General features: G+C 39.7%; 1 protein-coding gene across 5 annotated transcripts in view; it reads left to right on the plus strand.

Annotated features, from left to right (window-relative positions):
* Positions 1-27,407, plus strand: part of ATP2B1 (ATPase plasma membrane Ca2+ transporting 1) — a 592,658-nt gene that overhangs the window by 441,486 nt on the left and 123,765 nt on the right. For 4 of the 5 annotated variants that reach the window (XM_079938566.1, XM_079938562.1, XM_079938563.1 and 1 more), the window contains one exon: positions 15,835-16,013. The gene's annotated coding sequence lies outside the window, so the exon portion shown is untranslated. Of the gene's footprint in view, positions 1-15,834; positions 16,014-17,333; positions 17,948-27,407 lie in introns of those variants that run through there. The other variant, XM_079938565.1, reaches the window with a different exon arrangement.

A 27,407-nucleotide genomic window follows, 5' to 3' on the forward strand; every position in this document is an offset into this window, starting at 1 on the left:
CAAAGTGAATCAGTTACACATATACATATGTTCCCATATCTCTTCCCTCTTGCGTCTCCCTCCCTCTCACCCTCCCTATCCCACCCCTCCAGGCGGACACAAAGCACCGAGCTGATCTCCCTGTGCTATGCGGCTGCTTCCCACTAGCTTATCTACCTTACGTTTGGTAGTGTATATATGTCCATGGAAACGCATATTACTTAAAGAAGTATTATATCTTCCTAACTTCCTCATGGTTGGGCCTAATGCCTCTTTATTGTGCTTCCAAAGCTCTACGTGCATATCTCTTTGATAGCATATTCATATAATGTTGTTATTATCTCTACATGTCTGTTTATCTCACAAGACATTATCATTATCTTATTCTGCACTTAGCACAGTGCCTGACACAGAGCAGTGGTTAATAATTGATTGTTCATTGAATAGGTAGGTGGATTAATGAGTGAGTGAGTAAATGAATGTGTAATTGAATTTCTGCTCAAATGCCTCAAAGAAGTCTTTCCCCATCAGCTGACCTAAATATCCACTCACCTACCCCTGTCAGTCTCTGTGTTTTTATTTGCTTTATTTTTTTCTCTACAGTATTTATGTATATCCAAAATTATGAACGTATTAAATACTGTCTATTTTTTATTGTCTGTCTCCCTCAGTGGAGTGTAGCCTTCATGAGAACAGTGGCCTTGCTTGGGTTATTCACAGATGCATCCCCCAGTGTCTACAAGAGCTGCTGGCAGAATAGTTTCTTTTTAAATAAATAAATGCATGTTTCAGTTATATCTTGCTATGTAATAACTTATCCCAAAATGTAGTGGCTTAAAACAACCACCATTTTATTATATCTCATACTTTTGTGGGTCAGGAATTAGGGCAAGTGTCAGCTGAGAGAGTCTTCTGGCAACTGCGGACCTTCAGTGATGTTCATCTGGTGGATGGGCCAGTCTGGAGGATCCAAGACAACTTTACTCGCATTTCTGATTCCTTGGCAGGGGTGACTAGAAGGCTGGGCTTAGCTGGGCCTGATGGTCAGAGGGCCTACACATGACTGTCCAAGATGGAGTTCTCAAGGCAATCAGGTTTCTTCCCTGGTGGTTGAGACCTCCCAAAATGAGCATTCAAAAGGTATAGGCAGAAGGTTCAATACTTCCTATTAATTAGCTTCACAAGTCCCACTCTATCATATTCTATGCATCAAGCAAGTCACCAAGTCTAGCCTGTATTCAACAGAAGGAAAATTAGACTCCATCGCTCAAAGGGAGGATTAGCAAAGAATTAAACTGATGGTCATGTTTTCATCTTCCATATGGAAAGATGAAGGAAAAACAATGAATATGCAAAATTGGGTAGGGATCAGAAACAAAACACTGATTGCTAGAGCCAGACATAAGAAGCCAAGAAAAAATAAATTACAACCCATATTTCTTTTCTCTACCCACAGAAAGACAAATTTTTGTAAAGAAACAAACTCCTAGAAAATAAGATCTATTAAACTCTCTGTGTGTCGGCCACTCTAGTGAGTACTTTATATGTGTTCTCTCATTTAGTCCTCACAAATCACACTATTGAGTGGATATTATTGTAATTGCTCCCTTTTTACAGACGAAGAAACTGAGGCAAAGAGACATCAAGTAATTGCTTAAGATTACAAAATTAGTGAGTGGTAGGAACCCAACTAGTTCAACTCCAGAGACCACATTCATATCCATCAAACTATAGGGCTCTCGAGGTAGGCATCATAATACATTGCAAGGCTGATATTTCCCCTTAAGAATGAGCAGGAAGGGCCTATTTAAAGAAAGTGAAAAGAACGTGAGCTTTAGAATCAGCTTTTTGTCATAAACCTGGCTCTTCCTAGTCGTAACTGTGCAACTGTGGGCAAGTTATGTCTTAATTACTCATCTGTAAAATAGGGATGATAGTACCTGGTTTGTAGGAAACAGTGAAGATGAAAGCGAATATTTTAAAGTGCCTAGAATAGAGCCATCACTTAGAAAGACTTAAAAAGTGTTAGTTCCTTTCTCAGATACACAATGAGTGCCCTACTTATAGGGAAAATCAATCCCACTGTCACAATTTTTTCAGAATTTCTCCTGGCATGATTAAATATTTATACTGAAAGAGAAAAAAAAGATGCTCCAGAAATTCTTTTTAAAGATTTAGTATTTATTTATTTTATTTATTTTTGGCTGCATCGGGTCTTAGTTGCGGCAAGAGGGATCTTCCGTTGTGGCACACAGGCTCTTCGTTGCGCAGACTCCTCTCTAATTGTGATGCGCGATTTTCTCTTCTCTAGTTGTGGTGGGCAGGCTCCAGGGCACATGGGCTCTGTAGTTTGCAGCACCTGGGCTCTAGTTGAGGTGCACGAGCTCAGTAGTCGTGCTGCATGGGCTTAGTTGCTCCACGGCACGTGGGATCTTAGTTCCCTGGCCAGGGATCGAACCCGTGTCCCCTGCATTGTAAGATGGATTCTTTACCACTGGACCACCAGGGAAGATCCCAGAAATTTAGATTTATCTATCTCCCTTCACCAGTTCAGTTTCTGCCCTATCTAGTATGGACAATAGAATCAGTTCTAGCAAAAGCAAGGTTACCACTGACAAAGTAGTAGGGCACTGTCAACACAATTTTTCATTGGTAATAGTAGTTTTAGAAAAGACTTACTTTTTAGTTAGAATTAGAATGAGCTATAAAATAATATCGTAAAGAAAAATGCTCTAGATTTAGTATATAGTTCCACGTTCTACTAAGTATCACGGGGAGAAATGGTGATATTAGAATATCAACATTTCTAACTTTCAAAATCTTACCACTATGATTAGCATGAAATTTTATTACCGATAGTATTTAGTCATGGTTTTGTAAGAAAATTTCCTTTTCTACAGCTGAAAGCACAAGATTGGTACTTGGTCACTTATAATTGTTATTTATAATAATGTACACTACTATTTTAGGTCTTAAATTAGCTACTTGACTGACAAATAACAGAGAATATCAATTGTATTCATCATGCTCAAATTCTGTACTCTCTGAAAAAGGAAGAGAAATAAACTCAAGAGCAAACACGCAGCCCAAGTATACTGAACATAAGTGCACCATTAGACTAGGGAGGAAATAGGACAGTTTGCGATGACCTAAGGAAGAATCTTGTGACTATTACAAGAGGGAGGAGGAGAAAGTAGCTGCAAGTCAAGTGCAGAATATTTCAGCTTTGAGGCGTATACAAATACATGACAAATACAAAAGATGGAAACACTCTTGAGTTCTAATAATGCTATATTTACAAGCACCTCATTTGAAGACCAGAATTGTTCCCTGGAATATATTTTATAATGACCTAAATTACAAAATCAGAGTATGAATCTTAGAGTAGGAGGATTACTCTAAAGCAATAGGATATGTTAATTACAGAAGAGAAATGGGCAGGGAAACAAAGTCTGATTATTCCAATCTTCGTGAAAATTACGAAGCTTTTTTTTTTTTTTACAAATGAGGAGACCAGCAGAAGCACTGGGATTTGGAAGAGAACAGATGTCAGAGAGAACCTGAAGAGAAATATGGAAGATCAGGGAGACTGCCTAGACTTTTGAGAAAGCAGTCTCTGAGCAGGAGACTGTACTGTTGACACGGCAATCGAATAAGTGATGGACAATTATTAAACAAAGCCTTTTATGACCAACAACTTAACAAAGGAGGCACAAATCTCTGTCAATTGTATAATAAGTGTATTCTAAAAGCCTCCTATGAATTAACCAGTGGAGATCAGCTAAAGGGATAATGGTCTACTCTTTGCCTATTAAGTTACTATCACCAAGTTTGGAAGCCAAGCAAAATAAAAATCAAAAGAAAGTGGACATTTTATCATGGATGGTATTCAAACTCTATAAAACTCTATGTTTCTTTACAGTCATGGCAAATTTTACAAATTATTGCACTTAGGATTTTTGTGATTAGCACACACGTAAAACGAGATACAGTGGAAAAGTGAGGGGAAAGTATGAAAAAGGGGGAAAGTATGAAAGACACATGCTTATCAATGTCCTGAGTCATCATTGTGGCAAGAATACGAACCATAAAAAATAAAAATATTTTTATTTTTATTTTTTTACTTTTTCTTCCTTTAGAAAGAAAGTATCATACATATAAAAGTGGGCAGCTCCTTGGGTGTTCTTCAGTTTGAGACTGACCCAAAGGGATAACTATTCTCTAACCAAAAATATATGTCCCGTTTATTGAGGTGTCTAAAATTCACACCATCCTTTATCACTTTAGGTTTATAGATGGAAAGGAAGGCCCTAGGTCTCTTGGTGTGAGGCCAGGGTGGAGCACCAGGAAGAAGTCTGGGCAGCAGGGAAATGCTTTGTATTCAAAAGAAGACACAGAAAGGGCAGCACAGGGGAATGGAAAGGCAGCTCTAACAGCTCTTCCTACTATTGTCCAAGAATTTGGGTCAAAGGGAATAAGAGTGATATTTTCTATCCTTTTATCCTACTCACTGAATTGGCCATTTGGCCTCAATTATTTTTGCCGTGTACTGAGTTGTGTTTTTTGTATTTATTATGAAGGCTTTGTTTCTTTTTGGAAAGTAATTTTGCCATTTGACTCCTTTCCTGATCAGTTCCTTTCTAATCACCATTAATGACTATTGATTGTGACAACTTGCAGCTTCAGATGGAATAAGTGGCTTAATATGGAGAGATTTGTGTCAAATCCAAAATATATTTTTACCTAAATCTTTGGAGTTTGGTTCAGATAGAATGATTATAGGAACCACATGTATATGCTATAGAAACTTCTGTATATACAGAACTTTCAAATATATATGATATCTCTATCTATCTATCTATCTATCATCTACCTATCTACCTAGAGATATGTTAGATATATAGAGACAGGAAGAGACAAAGACATGTATATGCACATTTTGAGCTTTAACTTAACATCTTAAGACACCCTGTCTAGACGATTACTCTGGTCTAGATGAGGAATTATCTACATAATTGCTGGGAAATCACTATAGACCTGTGTAAGTTACTGAAGAAATATAGGAAAACCTATAGATTTCAACTCTAGAGAAGTTGTTCATTTAACGTGATTCTCTGATAGTTTATCTTTCTAGTAATATGAATGTAAATAGGACTTTTAGAGTTATAAAGGTTAGAGATCACGGGATTCCAAGCCTGTATTCAATGCAAGAATGTCTAACAGTTAAAAATGCAAATTTTGCTGGAAGGCTTCTTTGTAAGCATAACATTCCAAGCCTAACTCCGGATGAGTTTGAATCCTTCCTCTCTATTATCCTTCTACCCCTCCGATTCAATTGATCTCAGAGTCCTACAGAGTCCAACTCCTTAATATTTTCCCTCATCTCTATCCCCATCACCACTTGCCCATTTTACATCTTCATCACTTCCAATTGCATTACTAAAATAGCCCAGCCTTCCCAAAGAGCTGTCCTCACCCCTTGCAACCATTAATTCATGATGCTATCAGAGTAACTTTTTAAAACACACATCTGATCCTGTCACCTGCTGCTTAATACCAGACTTCTCGACATCCTATTAAAGGCTTTGGTCCCAGCCAACCTCATTCTTTCTCTCCAACCTCATTCCTGTATCTAACCTCAGTTACATCCTATACTCCAGGCATTGTGAATTACCTATAATTTGTAAAGAACTAGCATTTCCGCACACCTCCCTATCTTTGTATGTGTGGTTCCTTCTACCTGAAAAATCTCCTCCTCTACCATCTTATGGCCAAGCTAATTTTTCAAAATTCAGCTTAGGTATTGTTTCTCCCTGTGAAGCTCCCATAGCACACATGCATACCTGGCACTTATCACACTGAATTAGAATTGTTTTCTTCTTTGTTTTTCCCATTAGATTGTGAGTCTTGTATCTCCAGTAAATATAGTACTATTACAGGACCTGAAATACAGCTAGGTACTAAGTTTTGAATGAGCATGAGAGATTGTTTCTGTTAAGCAAAAAATTACCTCTGCATGGATCTATTCCCTTTTCCAGATAATAGCCCTAATATTTTGTCTAAATTTATCTTCTTATTCTCAACATCTCCTTTAATCCACAGTCTGATCATCTTTGCCTTGGTGACCACAAACTCTTTTTGAACAGATTTCCTATGTAACCTCATCTTGCTTTCTGAACCTCTCCTTCCAAAAATTCTTAACATACCATCTAAAATCTATCCAATTCATTTCCTAAGGGTAAAACTAGATATCTTCTGAATAATTCACTTCCTCTGTAATCTCTTATTCCTAAAGCTATCCCCTCCAAGAAAAAAATTGCTAATATCTCATTTTATCAAGTCATCTAATCTTTGCCTCAGAGCTTTTTTTCAAGCTATACCCTAAATGTGACAGGATATTTAAGTCAAACAGTTCCAGTAATGGTTGGGCAGGAGCTTACCATGGTCTTATCAAGGGAGTATCTGACTTTGATGGGCTAGAGAGGATATTTGTAAAATTCTGTGTCTTAGCTCAAAAAAGTTAAGACTGCTGGGAAATCTACCAAGCTAATAAACTTCCTTTTTGCTGTTGTTTAATTAGCTTTGAAAGACCAGTTGTTGCAAAAGTATTTCATTCCTACTTAGAATTATTTAGGAAGGTGTTTGGAGGATTTAGAGAGGAAATCAACTACTTAACCAAAATATGGCACTCCTAGGATTTTCTAGATGGAGGAGTAAGTCCGTATGGAACAATAAGAACAGATATGTGTACCTGCCTTAAAAAAAGTCAACCCTGTTAACAAAATTACCATCAGATTTTCTGTGCCTTCCCAGTTTGAAAGTAGGTATGGCACATAGCTATCTATGATATTATTTTCTATATGTTTAAAATTTTCAAAATGAAAACTCAAAATAACTTTTAAAAGCTATGTAGAAAATTTCCCTCGCATTGCCACATTGCTTTACTTAAATCTTTACACATCTATTAAAGTTATAAATAGGAGTATATACTGTATGTGAGGTTTATCTGTTTGTCAGTATGAAGTGTCTACCTAGGCTCATGTTGTTTTTTTCAGAATGATTTTTACCTGTTACAACATAAGTACCAAAACTACTCAACTCTTCAAAAGCTATTGTTTTATTTTTGTACAGCACTGGAAGAAATGTAGGATAAGTGCTGCTCTCTCCATTTTAGAAGATGGGTGGATAGGGTTGGAAAGGGTTCACTCTCTTGCTCTGTGTCTTTCTGGGTCACTACATCAAGGTGCCTGAAATGGTAACACTTTATGGCCTCCAAAAAGTTTCATCATTAACTATCTCAGTATCTTACTTCTACCCTTACTGCCCATGTATAATAACTTAAATAAGGACAGTTTTCAGAATTTACTGATAAAGTATAATTTTTATTTACTATTTATATTTCTAGATATAAATTTTAAAGCCTTTAAAATTTAAAACACTTACTAGTAAACTTGTTATTACTAGTTATTAAGATTAATTAAGAGGGAAGGTATTATACTACACATTAATTTAAATTATCCTTGCCTTACACATTCTAATTATTACTGATTTATGCTAAGTTGAGAATTGCTACATATTTTGGATATATATCTAGTTGTTAGATTGTAATGTATTAGTGGTCATCAATATGTCTTTTAGAATCTTAAAAATAATAATAGAATAAATAATAATTAATAAATAAATAATAATAGAATAAAAATTTATTTTTGAACATGCTCTCTGGGTATCTAAAGCACTATTTTTGGATTTTACTGTCAGAGTGCAATAGCCTCATTATTTTGGTTAGAAATTCATTGCTTGGTTTTTGCATCTATATGGAGGATCTCATAGGCTCCATCTACAATAAGCTGCTTATCCAGTATGTTAATTTTTTAAATGCTGCTCGAAAAAAGAGACTGCCTTCTTCTGATAAACCCAAGACTTTAATAACATGTCCTCTGAATTAATTCTGTAAATGCAGTACTAAAATTCAGTACAGCCATCTAGGCTGTTTAATTAGCTCACAGCTGCACTGCTGGGATAACATTTCTTGTTGAGGAGGTAGCTTGGTTTTCATTATTTGGGCTCTGGTTCATAGTTCAGTGGTCATTTCAAGCTTTCTCAAAGAATTGCTTGTCTTTGTTTTCAGAGAAGACCATACACTCTCCTGCTTAATCGTTACTCAGAAACACTTACTAGTAATCTCGTCGTGACTGTATAGCCATTGATTTGACCTTAACATAACAAATGCTGGCAATCTTCTAGACATACAGGAAGCCTTGTGGGATCAAAAAATTATCTGAGTTACTTACTAGTTTAACTAGTATATAAGCCACACAGAACCTAAATCTCAAGTACTTTACTATTTCAAAATTCATTAAACTTTTTTTTTGCCGTACGCGAGCTTCTCACTGTTGTGGCCTCTCCCGTTGCGGAGCACAGGCTCCGGACGCGCAGGCTCAGCGGCCGTGGCTCACGGGCCCAGCCGCTCTGCGGCATGTGGGATCTTCTCGGACCGGGGCACGAACCCATGTTCCCTGCATCGGCAGGCGGACTCTCAACCACTGCGCCACCAGGGAAGCCCTCATTAAACTTCTAAAATCTCCTTTTTAATGATAAATATAGATCATAAAAAATCCTTTTGAAGCTGTATACAGTTTAACTATACTTTCTACATTTTCCAGTAAATTGTATTATTTTCATATACAGTAGAAAATATGAAGACAATATAAAATGCGGCAGATTAGGTGGGAGTTGAAGAATATAAATACCAGGACTTCCCTGGGGGTCCAGTGAGTAAGACTCTGCGCTCCCAGTACAGGGGGCCTGGGTTCAATCCTTAGTCGGAGCTAGATCCTGCGTGCATGCCGCAACTAAGAGTCAGCATGCTGCAATGAAGGTCCCGCGCGCCACAGCTAAGACCCAGCATGGCCTAAATAAATAAATATTCTTAAAAGAAGAATATAAATACCTATTCATCTAGTGTCTGCTAGGAAAAACTACATGATCTAATTTTATCCTCATAGCCACACTAGAAGACTGTCTCCATTTACCTAGGGGAGAACTAAAGAATCAGAGCAGTTAAGGCACCTGTTCAAAGTCACACAGCTGGCAAACTTCAAAACTGGGATTCAAATCCAGGCCTGCCTTCCATCAAAGCTAAGGCTCTTTCTAAATGTCATATTGCCTCCGCCTCTGAACCAAGTTTAAGAGTCATCTTTCGCATAATAATCTTTCCAATGAATCTTAGTTCTCTTGGCACGAATTTATGCAATGTGTACTATACTGTCACATATTTATGTATTTCTTTGGAATTATTTTTCTTGATATTTCATGACTTTATATAGATGTATATATTCCCTAGGTCCAGACACTGTATGCTTTACTTCCTTTTATGGCCCACAGCAAGAACTACTTTGGACAAATTATACAACCTTTTACTCTGGTTATGTCAGGGTATGATTAAAGAGATCTTTAGTTAGAATAGGACTACCTCAGAAACCGTCCCCAGGAATATAGAAGACCATATATGCATGCTATGATATCAGTAGAATAATGATAGCTCAAAGAGAATTTAACACAACCAAACCAAAACGATAAAATTTTCATCCTTTTTGGTAGATTATTTAGTGTAGGAGTGTTCTTGTAGTCCTATAAACAAGGCACTATTACTTGGAAAAGTAATTTTGCTGTGATATATTCTTTGTTCAATGGTGAAGTGGCTTCAATAGCTTACACTGAAACAAGGAATTTAAGAAATATTTTAAAAATTAAATTTAAAAATTTAGGTGAATAAAATAAGAAATGAAATGACAGTGGCCAGACACACTTAACTCAATGCAGTGATTGTGTGTGATAGTAGCAGAGCATTAAAAAGGGGCTACAATTTGGGGGCTTCCCTGGTGGCGCAGTGGTTGAGAGTCCGCCTGCCGATGCAGGGGACACGGGTTCGTGACCCAGTCCGGGAGGATCCCACATGCCGCGGAGCGGCTGGGCCCGTGAGCCATGGCTGATGAGCCTGTGCGTCTGGAGCCTGTGCTCCACAACGGGAGAGACCACAACAGTGAGAGGCCCGCGTACAGCAAAAAAAAAAAAAAAAACAAAAACAAAAAAAACAAAAAAAAGGGGCTACAATTTGGAACGGGAAAAACCAGAAATGCAGAGGAGGTGAGAATCTTAACAAGGCAAGGGAATCAGCTATCAGGACATTTTTTTAAGAAACAGGCATAATTAAAGTTCACGATGAACCAGTGAGGTCAGAAACTAAGCAACAAGTAAGCAGAAGTGAGTATAAGTAGATGTGAGAATTAAGTAATCATTGGCTCAGAAACAGGGGAGGCAAGCAGAAGATTATGAGGACATGGTTACTGGAGTTCAAAGAACTACTGAAAAGAGTAGTTACCCGCACAGTTACTGGCAAAGAGTGAGAACCTGGAGGCCGTAGATTCCAAAAGAGAAAGGCAAAGCAAATAGTCAGATCTTGGACTTCTAGCCTGTAGAAGTGTAAGAAAATAAACTTCAGTTCCTTAAGCCACCCAGCCTGTGGTGTGTTATTATGGCAGCCCTAGCAAACTAATACAGTCCAATTATCAGGGTCCATGACAAACCCCACTGAGAAGAACTGCACCAGACTCTCTTGAACTCTTAACAACTGTAACCACAATGAGAAACCCCAACTCTTGAATCACCAGAGAATATTGTGCAAACCTATATTGCTATAAAATTGTACTCTAACTTTGCCTGGGCCTTGGATAACATTTTATCCTTTGCTCATCCTTTAGTTTCTTTAATCAGCCCAATCCGCTCCTTACTTAGCCTTACTCAATTCTGGCTGATGACCAAAATCACCTATTATTATATAAGGAATATTAAATGACATTTGTGTGCCTATGTCATCTTTCCTCTAAACTTCAGTATTTACTTTTTTGACACTTTTTTTTTTTTGCCTTTTTCTTCTGCATCAGAGAAAGAGATGTTCCTTTTTCTTTTCAAGGTGAATCCCCTCTGTTTTAGATCCTACCTTATTCTGATCTGCACACTCCCCAGCATTTCAGCTTTCCTCCCTTGACCCCTTCTTCTCTGCCATCAAAAACATATAAGTCAAAAAACTGACTTTCAGTGACCTGGCTTTTGATGACTGGTAAATTGGCTTTTTTCTTCCAGCACAGCTGACCCTTGAAAAACACAGGTTTGGGTCCACTTACATGTGGATTTTTTTCAGTAAATACATACTATAGTACTATACCATTCGCAGTTGGTTGAATCTGAGGATTCAGAACCTCTGGTGCAGAGGGAGGGCTGACTGTAAAGTTTTTTTTTTTTTTTTTAACATCTTTATTGGAGTATAATTGCCTTACAATGGTGTGTTAGTTTCTGCTGAATAAAAAAGTGAATCAGCTATACATATACATATATCCCCATATCCCCTCCCTCTTGTGTCTCCCTCCCACCCTCCCTATCCCACCCCTCCAGGCAGTCACAAAGCACAGAGCTGATCTCCCTGTGCTATGCAGCTGCTTCCCACTAGCTATCTGTTTTACATTTGGTAGTGTGTATATGTCCATGCCTGTCTCTCACTTCGTCCCAGCTTACCCTTCCCCCTCCTCGTGTCCTCAAGTCCATTCTCTACATCTGTGTTTTTATTCCTGTCTTGCCCCTAGGTTCTTCAGAACCTTTTTTTTTTTTTTTTGGATTCCATATATATGTGTTAGCATATGGTATTTGTTTTTCTCTTTCTGATTTACTTCACTCTGTATGACAGTCTCTAGGTCTATCCACCTCACTGCAAATAACTCAATTTTGTTTCTTTTTATGGCTGAGTAATATTCCATTATATATATGTGCCACATCTTCTTTATCCATTCATCTGTCGATGGACACTTAGGTTGCTTCCATGTCCTGGCAATTGTAAATAGAGCTGCAATGAACATTGTGGTACACGACTCTTTGAATTATGGTTTTCTCAGGGTATATGCCCAGTAGTGGGATTGCTGGGTCATATGGTAGTTCTATTTTTAGTTTTTTAAGGAAACTCCACACCATTCTCCACAGTGGCTGTATCAGTTTACATTCCCACCAACAGTGCAAGAGGGTCCCCTTTTCTCCACACCCTCTCCAGCATTTATTGTTTGTAGATTTCTTGTTGATGGCCATTCTGACTGGTGTGAGGTGATACATCATTGTAATTTTGATTTGCATTTCTCTAATGATTAGTGATGTTGAGCATCCTTTCATGTGTTTGTTGGCCATCTGTATAACTTCTTTGGAGAAATGTCTATTTAGGTCTTCTGCCCACTTTTGGATTGGGCTGTTTGTTTTTCGATATTGAGCTGCATGAGCTTCTTGTATATTTTGGAGATTAATCCTTTGTCAGTTGCTTCGTTTGCAAATATTTTGTCCCATTCTGAGGGTTCTGACTGTAAAGTTATAGGCAGATTTTCAATTGCTGGGAGCTGGGTGCCTCAACCCCTGTGTCATTCAAGGCTCAACTTTATTTCCACCTGGAAGAAAAAAAATGACCCTGAAGGAGTTCCCTGGAGTCACCAGAATAAAAGAACAAGGCAGTGGATAAAAATTTAGAATTTATCATTGGAGAGGTGATAGTTCATTTGTTTATTCATTTCAAACTAATTTTATTTTAATCACCTATTATGTGCCAGATCTTATTAGGCCTGGCATGTAATAAACGTTTAATGAAAGTTTCTTTGTATAAAAGAATAGATGAATTACTACCTTGATGCTAATGCCTCCTAAACAGTAGGCATCTTCCATGTTTTCCTTCCTTAGTAAACTTAGAGGATAATTGTCAAGATCAACAAATGACTAATGAATAAATTAGTAACATTATCCTTATCCTCAATGGGCTGAAGTCATGAAAATGGGTGAACTTTATGAAAGTCAGGATAGAAGGAAATGCTCAAGTATAAGAACTTAATATTGGAAATAGCCAGGGAAAGAGAATGAAGAACTAAAGAAGAACACAACAAGAGAATGTCAGGACAAAGGAGGGAAACAGAGACTGTGAAGTGCATCAAAGTCACCTAAAGGAACCATCAAAAATGCCTATCCTCTGGCTCCACTCTAAACAGTCGGGGTCAGAAGCTCTGCCACTATGGCCCCAAGAATTTGCATTGCTAAGCTCACACAGGTGATTCTTCGGCACATTCTAATATCTTGAGAACAAAGGAGGGGTTTCAAAGGAAAGGAGGGCAATAACGAAAAATTATATAAAACTATAAGCACTAAATAATCTGAAAAACATAAGATGCACCACAGATGTGAGAAAAATCCTTCTGACTTTCCTGTTTTGGGCATAAAAAATACTGAAGCACACACCAGGGTGGGTGGAGCAGAAAGCTGTTAGCCTGGATCCTTGATTCTGTGTTCAGCAACTGAATCAATCATACTATCACCTACCTCTGAACTTCTAACGTGAGAATAAGCCCCTATTCATTAAAGTAAGTCAAGTAAAAATGTATATTCTTGTTTGCAGCACATTTACTTTGTAATAAGGGATAAAGAATGCATGCTTATGAAAAATAATAACAGCTCCCGAGCGTTTTTTAACGCCAATTTTTCTGTTAAGAGCTTAATATAAACATTTCACCAAAACTTCACAACAACCCTATGATACACCATAACTCACCATTATTAATGGGAAAATAAATGAGTTACATATGGAGGTGAAAGGTAACAAAGGTAGTAAATCTATGTTTCATAGATAAAGAAAGGATAGGAAAATGGATGTGGTAAACTTGCTAATTCTCAGGTACATTTCCTGACATTTCTATTCCCCATCTTCTTTTGCATTAATTTAAATCTCCTATATATTTCGTGCCACCAGTCAAGTCCAAATCCTCATTTAGGAAATCTTCCTCAAGAACATTTAAGTAAGAGCTTTCCATTTTTTTTGAGTCTCTGGAATTTAGATTTAGGGCCATACTCTGTAACCTAGATACTACATATGGGGTAGAAAAAAAATGCCTTATACTGAAGGGTACAGGATGTTAAATAATTCCCATCAAATTATGACATCTAACCGTTTCACATTTTTCACCTATAAAAATTTTCCATTATGTGACTTGAAAATTCTTATTCTAGGCTTACCTGTAATCATACTTCATTTAATTCAGCAAATGTAATTAGTTTGTTACTTATAGATAACAGTTCTCTGCGGCTTTCAGCTAAGTAATGTTTCACTTCATATCTCTCTCTCTGATGATCCAGGTTAATGGAAATTTGAGAACATACACAACTACTTTTTATGAAGCGTTGAATATTTTTCCTCTTTTGCCTCCCTACACCTGTCAGTTCTCTTTAGTATTCTGCAATGACTAGCACTGACACATTCACATACGTATAAAAGTGCACTTTGGGAAATGATATGGTTTTAAAAATATGCTGCTGTTGGTATGCCTTTATTTTGTCCCCTCGATAGATGAATGTGACAGAATTCTTGAGGGAATAAAGATCCTAATGTTTCCCTTTACACTTAATTACATGGAGGATTTTAGAAAACTGTCTCCATAAGTTATATAAGATTAGTTCATACTGAATTGATCAACTTATTAGAAAAGATGTCAATAGTTGAGATTTATGCCACTAAATGAAACATACTTTAACAGTTTGCAAAATACATTATTTTGAATACACAGCCTGTCTTCAAGCAATGTTAACATCCCAAATAGTAACTTGCCATAAGATTTAAATACCTTTATAAAATTTTCATTGTAACTAAAAATAAATATTTAAAGCATATTAAAAGTGGTTTAGAAGATTAAGTATTTCAACAATAAATTGCATTATATTGCTCTTATTATGCACCAATATATCTATGGATCAATTGAATCCATAGAGTGAGGTCTAAGATTAAAAGAATACGGTTATATCATATACAGTGGCATTCTTGAATTTAAGTAGTTCCATTTTTTAAGTAATCAAATATTTTCTTGATTTTTACAATGAAAAATATGCCATTAAGAAGGTTTCAGTGCTAAACCTTTGGGAGAAAAAAACCTTCAGTGCTAAACCTTTGGGAGAAAAAGATGAATTTTCTATATATAATGTGTACAGTTATATATTGCTTTCTGTTTGAAGAATGAAAATATAAAAACCAAACTACACAGTACAATCATCTTGACTATGACAGTAAAAATATACTATTGTATGTGACTCACATTTCATTAAAATGCACATAAATATGTTCTGGGATATATATGTATATAATCTCCATAAATGAAAACTCTACTGAAATCATGTTCTAAAATGAAGATGCTGAGTAATTTTTCATGACCACAACACTGTACGAGCATACCGTTTGTTATTTGGAACTGCAACAAACCCACAAAGTGAACAGATTCTAGTTTAATCTATTATCCATTTTGCTAGTGCACTATAGCAATGAATCATATATTACTTTAATGTCAAATTCTTGATTAAAGTAGAATACATAATTCAATTTTCTATTGCGACTTCCTTGGAGGAAAAGTTGGACAAAGGCCAATGAGTCTTAAATGTCTCTAAGCCGTTTTGAAAAGTTAATCTGTTCTTCTGTTAAGAAGTTTTGAAATAGTGTCAGGAAGGGCTGTTGTACCCACCAACCAATTTCTTATCAGTGATTAATGAGAGGAAAAAACGGGGTCATCCTGCCCAGTGCTTGTTTTGCATGTCAAGGGCACAGCTCAAAATGTTGGTACTGTTTGACCTGGTAAGATACGTAAATTGATAAAAAAATTTTCAACAGGGTTAACTGGGTTTTTTTTGCTTTTTAAACTTTTCACATATTTAGTTTTTAAATCCTTCAAAACTATTTTAATGTAAACACTACCAGAGTGAACATACATAATAAAGTCCTTCGCATCGACTGTTTGCTTTTAGGAAGACGTTACAGACATTAATTTTTCCAGTCCTGGAGTTAAGAGAAAGGAGGAGCCTCTGCAGAATTTATCTTTTTGTTCTGATTAAGTGGTATTGAAAATAACACGGACAAGTTCTCTAAAGCAGCGGCGACAGTTCAAACAGAGGCGATTAGACGAAGATGGAGCACGATGTCTTAGGTAAGACACAAATCTTTGAACACGTGTGTATGTGTGTGTAGGAAAGAAAACCCGTTTTATTTCTGAAAATGTCACTACGGTGGTTTCTTTTTTATTAACTTTCAAAATCTCTTGAAGGTTGTGGCAAAGCATGTTACCTTTCAGCATCTCAATCCCTCCCCCCTCCGAGATGCTACAAGTGAACTGAAGAGCCAAAGGCTTGGCATAGGTAGAAAACGCAAACCCCAAAGGAAGACACGGGGATTCTGAGCGCAGATCCTGATGGGCCTGTTCACACCGGCCGAACGCCTGCGTTAACTCTTTGGGCGCTGCAGCGGGTATCCCCGGAGTCTACGGGCCCGACCGGCAGAAACAGAGATGGAGCGCCCCTCGCCCGTGGGGGGGGTGTGGGCTGTCCTCCTCCAAGGAGGGAGCGAGCTAGGCGGCACTTTTGTCGTCCGGCGCGTGCGTCACGGCCCGGGACAGGAACCGAGTCCGGTACGGAGTGGAGCAGAGACATGGCGAGGAGCCGCTCAAATGTCCGCGGACGCGGGGGTCTGCGTTAACCGGTCCTCGCCTGGAGAGCTTGCCCTCGCCCGCCCGCCAGCCCGGCTCCCGGGCTCGGAGGAGCGCAGACCCGGGGTTGCCTCGGGCGGGACCCCAAGTAAAGGGCGCCCAAGTCAGCCTGCGGCAGACATCGCTCTCCTGCCTCCACAGTTGCGGGAGCCGCCCGGACCCGCTCGGAAACAGCAGCTGTGACTGACAGCGTCACCGCCCCGCTTGTCCGACCCACCCCCTCCTCCCCCTCCGCCCCCCGCCCCGATACGTCATGGAAACAAGGACGTCAGAGCCTTTCAGCCAATCGCTGGCAGCGACAGGAGGAAAGGGGCGAACGGGAGGGGGCGGGGGCAGCGGCCGGCCGAGGCGCTCAGCGGAGGAAGAGAAGGAGGGGCGCGTGGAGGCACGAGTCCCCCGCCCCTCACTCCGGCCACCCTTTCCCCACCGCGCGGCAAGTGCTAATCATCGGGCGCGCGCTCGCCAGCCGGGGGCGCGCTCTCCGGGTCCTCCCCTTAAACGCCCTCTCGGCTCCGCTCAGCTCCCAGTCTCCGTCCGAGTCGCGCTTCCTCCCGCGCGCGCGCCTGCCCGCCCCCAGGCTCCCCGCGGGCCGCGTCACGTGACCGCGCCTAGCCAAGGCGGCAGCGGCGGCAACGCGAGCTTCGGCGGCGGCGGCGGCGGCGGCGGCGGCAGTGGCAGTGGCAGCAGCTGCGCCGCCAGCGTGGAGCGGGAGGCGAGAGGGTGTGGAGAGAAGGGAGCGCCAGACCGGAACGGGTGAGTGTTCACCTCCCCTTGCCTCCCCCTGCAATCTTGCGGGCCACCCGGTGCAAGCGGCGCCCCTGCCCGAAGCTTCGCGTAGCCCCCTCGTGCTCCGCTGTCCGCTCTCCGGGGGCCGCGGGCCCCGCCCCGAGCGGGTCGGGCTGCGGTGCTCCCGGAGGGGGCTGCACCCCGCCCGCCGCTGCCTTTGCGGACGGCGGCGTGAGGCCGGCAGAGCTGCCCGTGCTGAGCGCGGCGCGCCCTGTGTGCGGCTCTGCGGAGCTCAGGAGGCGGGTCCTGCGGGGACGCGGGCGGCCACTCGGCGGCTGCCGGGCTCTGGGCGGGGGCCGGCCGGGCGCCGCCTCCTCCTCCGCCGCCGGCGCCGCCGCCTCCTCGCAGTGCAGCGTGAGTAGGGAGCCCCGGCTGGTGGAAGCCGAACCTCTCGGCTCTGGGGCCACCTCATCCTCGAGGTGCAGCCGAACCTCCGCCTGGCGCTCTGAGTCCTGCGAGCCGCCTGCGGACGGGCTGAGGACCGAGCCCCCGTTCTCTGCGTTTCCCGCTGTCCTCACCGCCCCCTCCCCCCGACCCTCCTGCAGCCTCCCCTTCCTTTCCCCTTCGGAAAATGGTTCCTGCTGCTTGGCGAGGTGAGTGGCGGCCGCCGCCCGTCCGCGGCGGGGGCGGCGGGACAGGTCACCTGCGGGGGAAGCCTGGCGGAACACGGAGGTGGGGGCGTCGCGGCGGGGCTCCTGACAGCTGGGTGCTCCGTGGACTGCGCGGATTCGGGAGAAGTTGGCGGGGGCGTTCCGGCGCCCCCTCGCAGGTTGTCTCCCGCCGCGCCCGCCCCGGCAGATCGTAAAGGTGAGCGGCTTCCTCGGCGTGCGCCTCAGCGCCGGGTCCGGCCGGGAGTCCCCGCCCAGGGCTCCAGGGACGGGGCTCGGTGGGACTTCGCGTCTAACCCCGCAGCTCTTCACTTCTCCGAGCCGCCTCCGCCGCGCCATAGCCCATCTTGCGGCCGGCCGCCCCCGCTCCAGCGCCTGGTGACCTTGAGGGCAACGGTGCCCGGCACTCTTTCCCCGCGCCCCGGGAGGGTCACCCCTCTAATCCCCGGCTTCAGCCCCACTGGCGCTCCGCGGGCGGAGAGCGGGGCCGGGGTCGGCCCCCGGCTGGGGCTAGTTGATTGATGCGTGTCACACCGGATGGCGATTCCCCGGGAGTTGGAGAACAGTCTCGCCTTTATCCCGGTGTCTGTTGTCTGGCCCCCCAGGATGTTCTCGGTTGCTTCCGATTCGCGTTCTTAGACTTAGTTTAAAAGAAAGAAAAAAATCCTGCGTCCTCCACCCCCTTTTTGGAAGGGTCAGTAAGAGCCGCATTCCAGTTGCGGAGGTGGGGGGGGGGTGTACTCCCTTTATTCCATCCTGCTGGAGAATTCTGTGGCTTAGCTAGTTAGCGACCCCTGGTTCTGCGCCGCGGTCACTGGCCAGGTTGGTGTCTGTGCGTATTTCATTCACCAGTTTTCTGCCGGACTCGCAGCGCTGGGAGTGCTCGAATCCTGTGCGGTGCATTGGTGCTTGGCGCGGAGGGTAGGGCAAGAGGTGCTCCGGGGGTCTTTAAACCTGCGGAGGGCTCGACCCTCCTCTGCACGCGTAATTTTGCCTTTCCTGGGGTTAGAGCGCAGCAGGCAGCCACCTTTGGCCGCTATGCATGGCACTTTTCTGGGTTTATTAATAATCTAATGGCTCCTGTTGGTATCGATTGCTGTTCATGATCAATTAGTTATATGGATTTTTTTTCATACGCGTGTAGGTATATGCTTATATCTGGACTGTCTGCCTTTCAACATGGAAGCCTTTGTTGTGTTTCACCTCCCCCCACCTGAGGACAGTCTTATTTTAAAATAAAGCTCTTGTTCAGCGTGGGTGTATTTTATAATAAAAGTACTTGTAAGGATCTGCTTTGTATGAGGCTCTCCTCGGGCAGAGGGTGTGTAACCCTTTGGATAGTGGCCCACGTGAGTGAATGAAGGGCCTTCACCGCTTGTCCTGCTGCCAGCCTTCCCCAGACTCCCTGTCCTTGTGTGTGGCAGAGGCGGATTGGGGGAATTAGAGGGATTGGAGGAGAATCTGCTTTTTGTACTTGAGCGTTTCATCTGGGTCCCCCTCCCCCTGTTTTTTTCTTTTTTGTCCTGGTGAGTTCAAATTTGAAGTAAATAGGAACATACTCCTTAAAGGGAGACTTTGATAACTAGTATATGAAATGGGCTTCTTTAGCCATGATTTCAGGGGGCCGTTTTAGTTTCTGTGCTTTGCATGAATTGCTGTAATTAAGGGTGGATCTCTGTCCTGATTTTGGCTTGGGTGTAACTGCAAAGATCTTAGAAAAGTAAGTTATTTCCTACCATATAGTCTGCAAAAGTGAGTCACAATCGGGTGAGTTGAGGACAGAGCGCCACCTTTAATTTAAAATTTCAGCATTTTCTTTTATTAAAATGGTGAAAATTCAGAGAACATCCTCTTGATTTTTGTTGCAGTTGTCATTACTGGCATCCCCATTTAGATGTGTAAGGTGAAATTGTCTTCATTTTCCCATATTCTGCAATTCCTCACTCTTTTAGGGGTGTTTCTGCAACTGTATGGGAAATCATGGTTTTTTAATTGAAGCTTGGGATTTAGTGTAGAACTCTGAGATGAAGTGAGAAACTAGATTTGATTTGTGCTTATGATAAAATAACAGGGTCAATAATAGTCTGGATCTACTTAGGAAAAGAAATAAGGAAAGTAATAGCTTCACTGTAAATAGATATTTAAAACTAGCCATTGCCACCAAATAAGGGTACCCACCAGCATGATAGTGGTTTTATAAATTTTTTTTAGCTTCTGTGCTATAAAGAGATTCTAAAGTAAACATGCAAAATTATTAACCTTGTTTGAATAAGGTATAGTAATTTTTTTTTTGTTTTTCATCTTCCAACAGCTTGCCTTTTATGGTTTGACTGCAGATTTTACAATTAATTGTTTTTAAATAATACAAATTAGGACTTCCAGCAGGAGTACCTACCCTCAAAGTTATTGAAGACTATATTGGAAAAAGTGGTTTCTGTGCATGGCTCTTCTCAAATGTATCAATATCTTATATAAAAATGAATGGAGTTTTTAATGCTTAGAAAACATGTGCTGTAGTGACAGCTAAATGGGTGAGATTTCCTTCCCTGACCACTTGGTCCCTTCTGTCCCCGTTCCTCACAAATCAAAAACATGAGGTACACTATCTCTTTAGACACAGGATATCTTCTGATGATTGTGACTGCAGATGTAACATAAAAAAAGATTCAGCTTTCAAGTAATGAATAAATAAATGTGTGGATATTACTAAATATAGTTTTAATTGCAAACCACAAGATCGTTACCATTTCTATCTGCATTTAATTTTTAATTCACCACTTGTAGTTTCTTCATAGACTACTGTAAAGCATAAGCTATTGAGCTACAAATAGTTCTATTAAGTTAAAAAATCTGCTTGTGATGAAAGGTAGTTTATGCTTTTCAGTCTGGAATATGGCCCCAGGTTAAAGGACATCATTTGAGCAATTACGTTGATGTATGCAGAGTAATTATACATTGTTATGCATATCTTGATAGAATCCTTGATTTGGGGGTTAAATTTACCAATTTCCTTTGTCTGACAGATATGTTAACTTAATTTTGGGTGCAGCATTCTCTTACCACGTGAATTGAGTTGTATGGGTCAACAGGTTTTAAGAGGAACGGCCAATTACAACTATTGGTGGTCTTTTGCAGTACTAACAAAAAAGTGTATTTGCCCCCTTTTTTTTCTTATGTTTTTACACATACCTGCAGTTGAAACTGGTCATTTCACTTTTTACTTCTGGAATTTTGTAATGAATGAGAAAATTAAAGGAGTAAGGATCAGGGAGCAGAAAATTAAGTTTTTGCAGCTTGGGTAAGAGTATTTACTCACTCCGTTGGAGAGGAATAGTTATTTTCTAATAGGTGCCGTGATATATATATAGAAGGGTACGTGAGAGCAGCTTATTTTGGAATGTATAGAATCTAAGGTAACATTGAAGGAAAATGATACAATAGGTATGGGGATAATTTTAAAAAAAAAAACTTTAAAAGATTTGGTTTTTAGCTTTTACAGATATTTTATACACACACATATATACATTGTTGTCTTGTTAAAATTTTTTATTATGGAAATTGTCCAGCATGTGAAAGTAGAATATTATACTTAGTGACCAGTTTTGACAGTTATCAGTTCATGGTGCATGTAATTTCATTTCTGTTTTTACACAAGAAATATGTCTATTATAAATGGGGGCATAAGACAGATGACTATTAAATTCTTATGTTTTATATTTATAATTGATAGGATATATACAATAATGTACAACATCTAGTTGAATCTGAAAGGTCAATTTTTATGTTTATTGTTTCTGTAATAGTCTGTTTTACAGCAGGCACCTAAAGATAGTATCTCTCAAATTTTACTCTTAATGATAATGCCTTTGATTTATGAAATGCTTTACAGTATTTCAGAGTGTATTACATAGTATCCCTTTTGATTCTCACAATAAATCTGTGAAATTAGTAGATAGCTGTACCTTCCTTGTTTGTTAGGTAGGTGAAATGATTTCTCTAGGCCCTAAGGTCATATAATATAGCCAGCAGCTAGATTGGCCAGAACTGGATTCTAGATGCCTTCTAGTTTTTGCTTCATTGCTCTTTCCATTATACATGTCTACGTAAGTTTGTGAAAGTTATATAAGTTTATGAAAATCAGGTTCTGACCACAGTAAATTTAATAGTGGAATATAAACAGATTTGTTTGGGTTTAACTTATAAATTTAATCGTTGCTTGTATTTGGTATAATATAAGCAGCTCATATCCTGATTTGCTTAACAGCTGAGTAAATGAATTTGAACATATTTGAAATACTATATTTTTAATATTGTGGATGGGATTATTTTTAAGTTAGGAATTATGTTTACAAAGACTGGTTAGTCCTTGAAATGATTAGGGGTGTCTTAAATCTTGACTTAAAAATAAAGTGGCCTGTACTAAAAGTTTCTTTTTTAAATTTCTGCTGTCATTTTTTCATGTATTTGGTTTTTTTCTGCCACAGCTTGTTACTTAAGTCTTTTTGAAATATTAATTCGGTATGTAATGAAATTTAGTTTTAAAAGGTCCCAAATGAGATTTTAGTTCTTGATATCCAAAACCTTGCTATAAAGCTCACAGGGAAGGTGGTGGTTCTGCAGAAAGTGTGCAGGAGGGTCACCTGGGGGAGTTACTGAAAGTGCAGACTCCCTGGCATTGCCCCCGCAAATCTGATTCAGCAGATGTGAGTGGGGCCCAGTAGTCAGCATTTTGAGAAACACCCACGTTGAGTTTGCATTTCGCTTAAAATTATATTACGTAGTTGAGATGCCTTTATAAATTAGAAAGACATCATTGATTTATTTGACTGTGAGCATAGTGCTTTCAAGTAGTTTTGACTATTGTAGCCAAGTTTGATTTGTGGACTTGGTGGTTTTTGTGACAATTGTAAGACTGGTAAATTGAAAATTTTTTTTTATCTGTGTGCACTGTCTTCTTGCAGAAGATCCATCTACGGTTATTGAGTTACTTATTTATTAAGCACTGTGAAAGTACTAGATGGAAAATGTTCTGTTTGTTTTCATGCCCCAGCGTCTGCCATTCCAAATGACCTGAACATGGGGGCTTATGTAAAAATAATGCATGCTGTGTCAGTACAGTACTGTATATTTATATACATATGATATGCTTTAGTCTAGCTCTTATTTTATGTTAGAAGGAAAGACTTTGGATGTTCCTTCAAACTAAAAGGACATAAATTGGTGGATAAGTAGTGGTCCTTATTAATTTCAGTTAACAAGTAGCTGTTCCTTCAGAAACAGCAGGTTAGTCCTTAATGATCTTTCAAGAATATTAATAGGACTAATTGATAATTTACCATTCTGTGCATGAAAGCAAAAGTTACTGCTGTTTTGCTTAATGTTAAAGAACAGATTATATAGTTCATCAGTCTACTGTAAGAGCCATTTGATGTAAACTGATCTGACTTTAACCATTTTATCTACCCTATATGGATTACTTTCTGTTTAAGACCAGATTTAAAATGCAATTGTTTTTGCTTCATGTATGACACTATAGTAAGTAGCCTGCATCTGTTTTTAAAATAGATTTTATAATGAAATTAATTTCAAAACAGGTCCATCTCAAGACTGTGCTGAACACTTTTTTGATCATTTGTTACAAAACCTTAGGCTTGTTCACTGCGCTTTAGAATATATTTAGGAATCATGGGTTATAATTTACTAATGGTTGTGGAAATCTAAGCTCATAAAGATTTCTGGTAGAGAGATACAGATAAACTATGGTAAACCTTTCACCATATTCTTTTTTTTTTTTTAACATCTTTATTGGGGTATAATTGCTTTACAATGGTGTGTTAGTTTTTGCTTTATAACAAAGTGAATCAGTCATACATATGTTCCCATATCTCTTCCCTCTAGCCACCATATTCTTTTAAAGCTATTTTTCATTAAAATTTTCCTAAATAACTTTGTTAATTATTCTAAACAGTATGCAGTGTTTTTAGTTACCTCTTTGGTAGGAATATTATTTGGTATTTCTAAGTACAATAACTTTCAACAATGTGGTGTTGCAAAATCCAGGATACCTGGATTTGTATTAATATTTTTGTCACTTCGGCCTCTGGAGGAAAAAACAAGGATAGTTTTGAATGGACCAGTGCTTGCTTACATTGTGAAATCTGAGATGATACTCCCTAACTGTAAACTGGTATGACTATTATAAAGACTTGACAAATTTAGGACTAAAAGTTGTGTGTTCTGAAAAGTAGATCATAAAAAAGGATTTGTCTGTTTAAAAGATGCTTTTTAAATAACTTGATTATTAACAATGTGGATTTATTGTTCATTGTATTAACTCAGTGAGTTGGTTTGCTCCCAGAAGGATTCTAAGCAATCTTTTACTCTCAAAATTCTCAGATCTGCTGCTCTAATCTACCTTTGATATTTGTGCCAGAATTTTCTTGTTTTTAAGTAGTTTTGCTGCTGTCGTTTCTTGACTAAAACGCTCAGTGGTTCCTCATTTTTCTCTTTATCAAGATGCAGCTTGACTCTGAAGACCTTTTGTAAAATAGCTCAGTATTCTAAAGTGCATTTTAGAACACCGATTCTAAGAAATATTAATAGGAGTTTTATGGAGAGAGAGGGGCAAAACCCAAATCCGAGATAGGCTAGTTTATGCAGTTTCCCATTTGGGACTTCTCCCATATTTTGCTATGGTAATATGGACTGAATCTATCTAAATGTGTTTAGTGTTTTAAAAGCTCCCTTGTTTCACAGAATCCCTTTTAGTGGAGCACCCACTTGTTGCTTTTCTGTATTACTTAACCAGGATCACCACTTTGCACACCTCTGGGGGGGTGCTGTTCACAATGTGAATCAAGTTTCTGGAGTTGATAGCAGAGCTGCAGTACTATACTGCTGACTCCCCACTGCGGGACAGTCATGTCTGGCAGTCTCCTGCGTACACTCTTCTCATTCCTTTTGCTGTGACATCATTATGATTTTCCTCTCACTTGATGGGACCCTTGATCTTGTCTGTCTAAATGTTCCCATTCTTCAAAACTCAGCATTCATCTACCTTTTGCAGTCATCACTCATTAACTTTCTTGTCTGAATTGCTGTACATTTGTAGTCTGGGTCATACAGTTCCCATCTGTTATACATCCTTTTTGTCTTAGTAACTTCATTCAGGTAAGAACATGAGTTCTTGAGGATATATAGAGTTTTATCCCATAAACGTTCAATCAGTATTTTTCTGGCGGATTGATTTAGGACTTAGATATTGTGTAGCTTGCGTGAAGGTAAAGTGGATAAAGTGGAGGAATTTTTCTTGGAGAATTTCTAAAGACTTTTTACCTTTGAAATTTTAGCTTTGCTCAGATGGATTCATAGGACAACCTGTTTTACTTCTGGAGGGCAGCCGCATTTCATAGACTGTTGCTAGGACAATAGAATTTAGCTTCTCCATAGGAAGTCATTTCCATTTCTTAACTGCGGTGTAGTAATTTGTCCATTTTAGACAAATTACAGTAGCTAAAATTTGTCTTAAAATGACCAGTTTCACTTTTCTTTTAGCTCATGACATTTTTCCTTTCATCAACATTGATGTTCTTAAGATGTGCTTGTTGTATCTGTAATCCATTAGCATATTGCATGATGTAAAATGCCATAATTGGAAGCATATATTATGGTCTAAAATTTACAGTATGATACCCTTGTACTTACTGCTTACCGATAGGAGTACTCTTGGAGTCAAGCTTTTAGATGTTTGCTGCAGGTTCTGATTTTCTGAGAGAGTTCTTCATGCATTGAGCGTGAACTCTTGGCCCATGACTTGGCGCATGATCACTGTAGGCATCAGGAGGATGTGTAGATATATGGTCTTTGTTAAAGTTTAAAGCATAGCAATGTGGTTATTCTTCTGCCTTCCTTAGGTCAAGGCAGGAAAGCCTGTACCTGACTTTATCATTTCTTTTGAATGCTCATGTAGTACATGGAGTCATAATTTCAAACATTTAAGCAATTAATGATTTATATAGATTTGGCACGTAAGCTGTTGTAGTTTTAAATGCTTGAAAAAAGTTGCTCTCCATAGATTATTCACTTTCCAGTGTTTAGCACTGCTGAAACTGTACAGGTGTACTGATCTTGAGTGTTCTCCCAACCCTTTTACATTTTATAGACCTAACTCTTGGTAAGGTATTATGGAAGGAATTAATCGTTGATCAAAAGAGGAGTGTAGAACGGTTTTAGTAGTGAAAAAAATAAAAAGAAAGCTGTGAAGGCAGACATCAGTGGAATCAGCAAAAGTGAAATGGGTTAGAGTATGATCTTTTCCTACTAGATTTTGATCTTTCCTCTTGGGACAGACGTGGATGGCATTGGCGTATACTCCATGCTGCCTTGCTTATACTTAGAGTTACGTGAAATTTTCAGTTCCTTTGCTATAATTCTGTCCTTTTTTTCTCTACTTATGCCCCAAATCAAGTGAGTGATGCTTTAACTACCCTTTTCTGTTTGTTTAAAAAGTGAATCACAAACTTCAGGTACTTTACTTTGCACACTCCTGACAACTAGTACTATGGTGGAGAACTGTTGAGTTAAAGGGCAAGTATAGGGAGCTGAAAACAAGGAAGGTCAGTCAGTGAAATGGGAAAGAGATGATGGCAAAGTCCAGGAAAAGGATATCCTCCAGCATCAGACCCTCTGAATGTCAGATATCAGAAAAACAAACACCAATCAGCCCTTTTTTGCATGAAGAGTGGATTTAGGATAAAATTTAAATTCACCTGCCTTTAAGCTTAAACTCCACTTTTTGAATATATATATTGAGCACTGGAACTTACCTGATTCTCTTTTGCCTCTGGACGCTCTTGCTACATCGTTCCTTTTGCCAGGAATGCCCACCTTTCTCAGAGACTGTATATCTGTATTTTATTGAAGTGTAGTTGATTTACAATGTCGTGTTAGTTTCAGGTGTAAAGCTCAGTGATTCAGGTGTATATATGATTGGATTTCAGATTCTTTCCCCTTATAGGTTATTACAAAATACTGAGTATAGTTCCCTGTGCTGTACAGTAGGTCCTTGAGCCTGTGTATCTTCATGGTATTCCTGTGTGTGACTAGACCTAAAACTTCTCATTTGGGTTTTCAACTCTGTGATGTTGTCTTAAGATCTCTCCAGATTTAAATTTGAGTTTTATTGTTGCCACTAAAAAGCAAAGTGACCATGGGTAAATCACTTGGTTTCTTTGTTACCTCCCACAAAAGTACAGAATATAAAATCAGAGAATTTTATTAACTTGTCTTTCTTGGAAGTTTTGACTTTTAAAACAATATGTCCACAGTAGGTCGTCTTCTCTCTCCACCTTGTCCCGAATTTTCAACTGTTGAATTTATTTTTTAGGTTTACCATCTAATTTTGCCTTTAATTTATCATTTGGTGTTTCATCGATGATATGCTGTT

This window comes from Stenella coeruleoalba (assembly GCF_951394435.1).
Source record: "Stenella coeruleoalba genome assembly, chromosome: 11".
Lineage (NCBI taxonomy): Eukaryota > Metazoa > Chordata > Mammalia > Artiodactyla > Delphinidae > Stenella > Stenella coeruleoalba.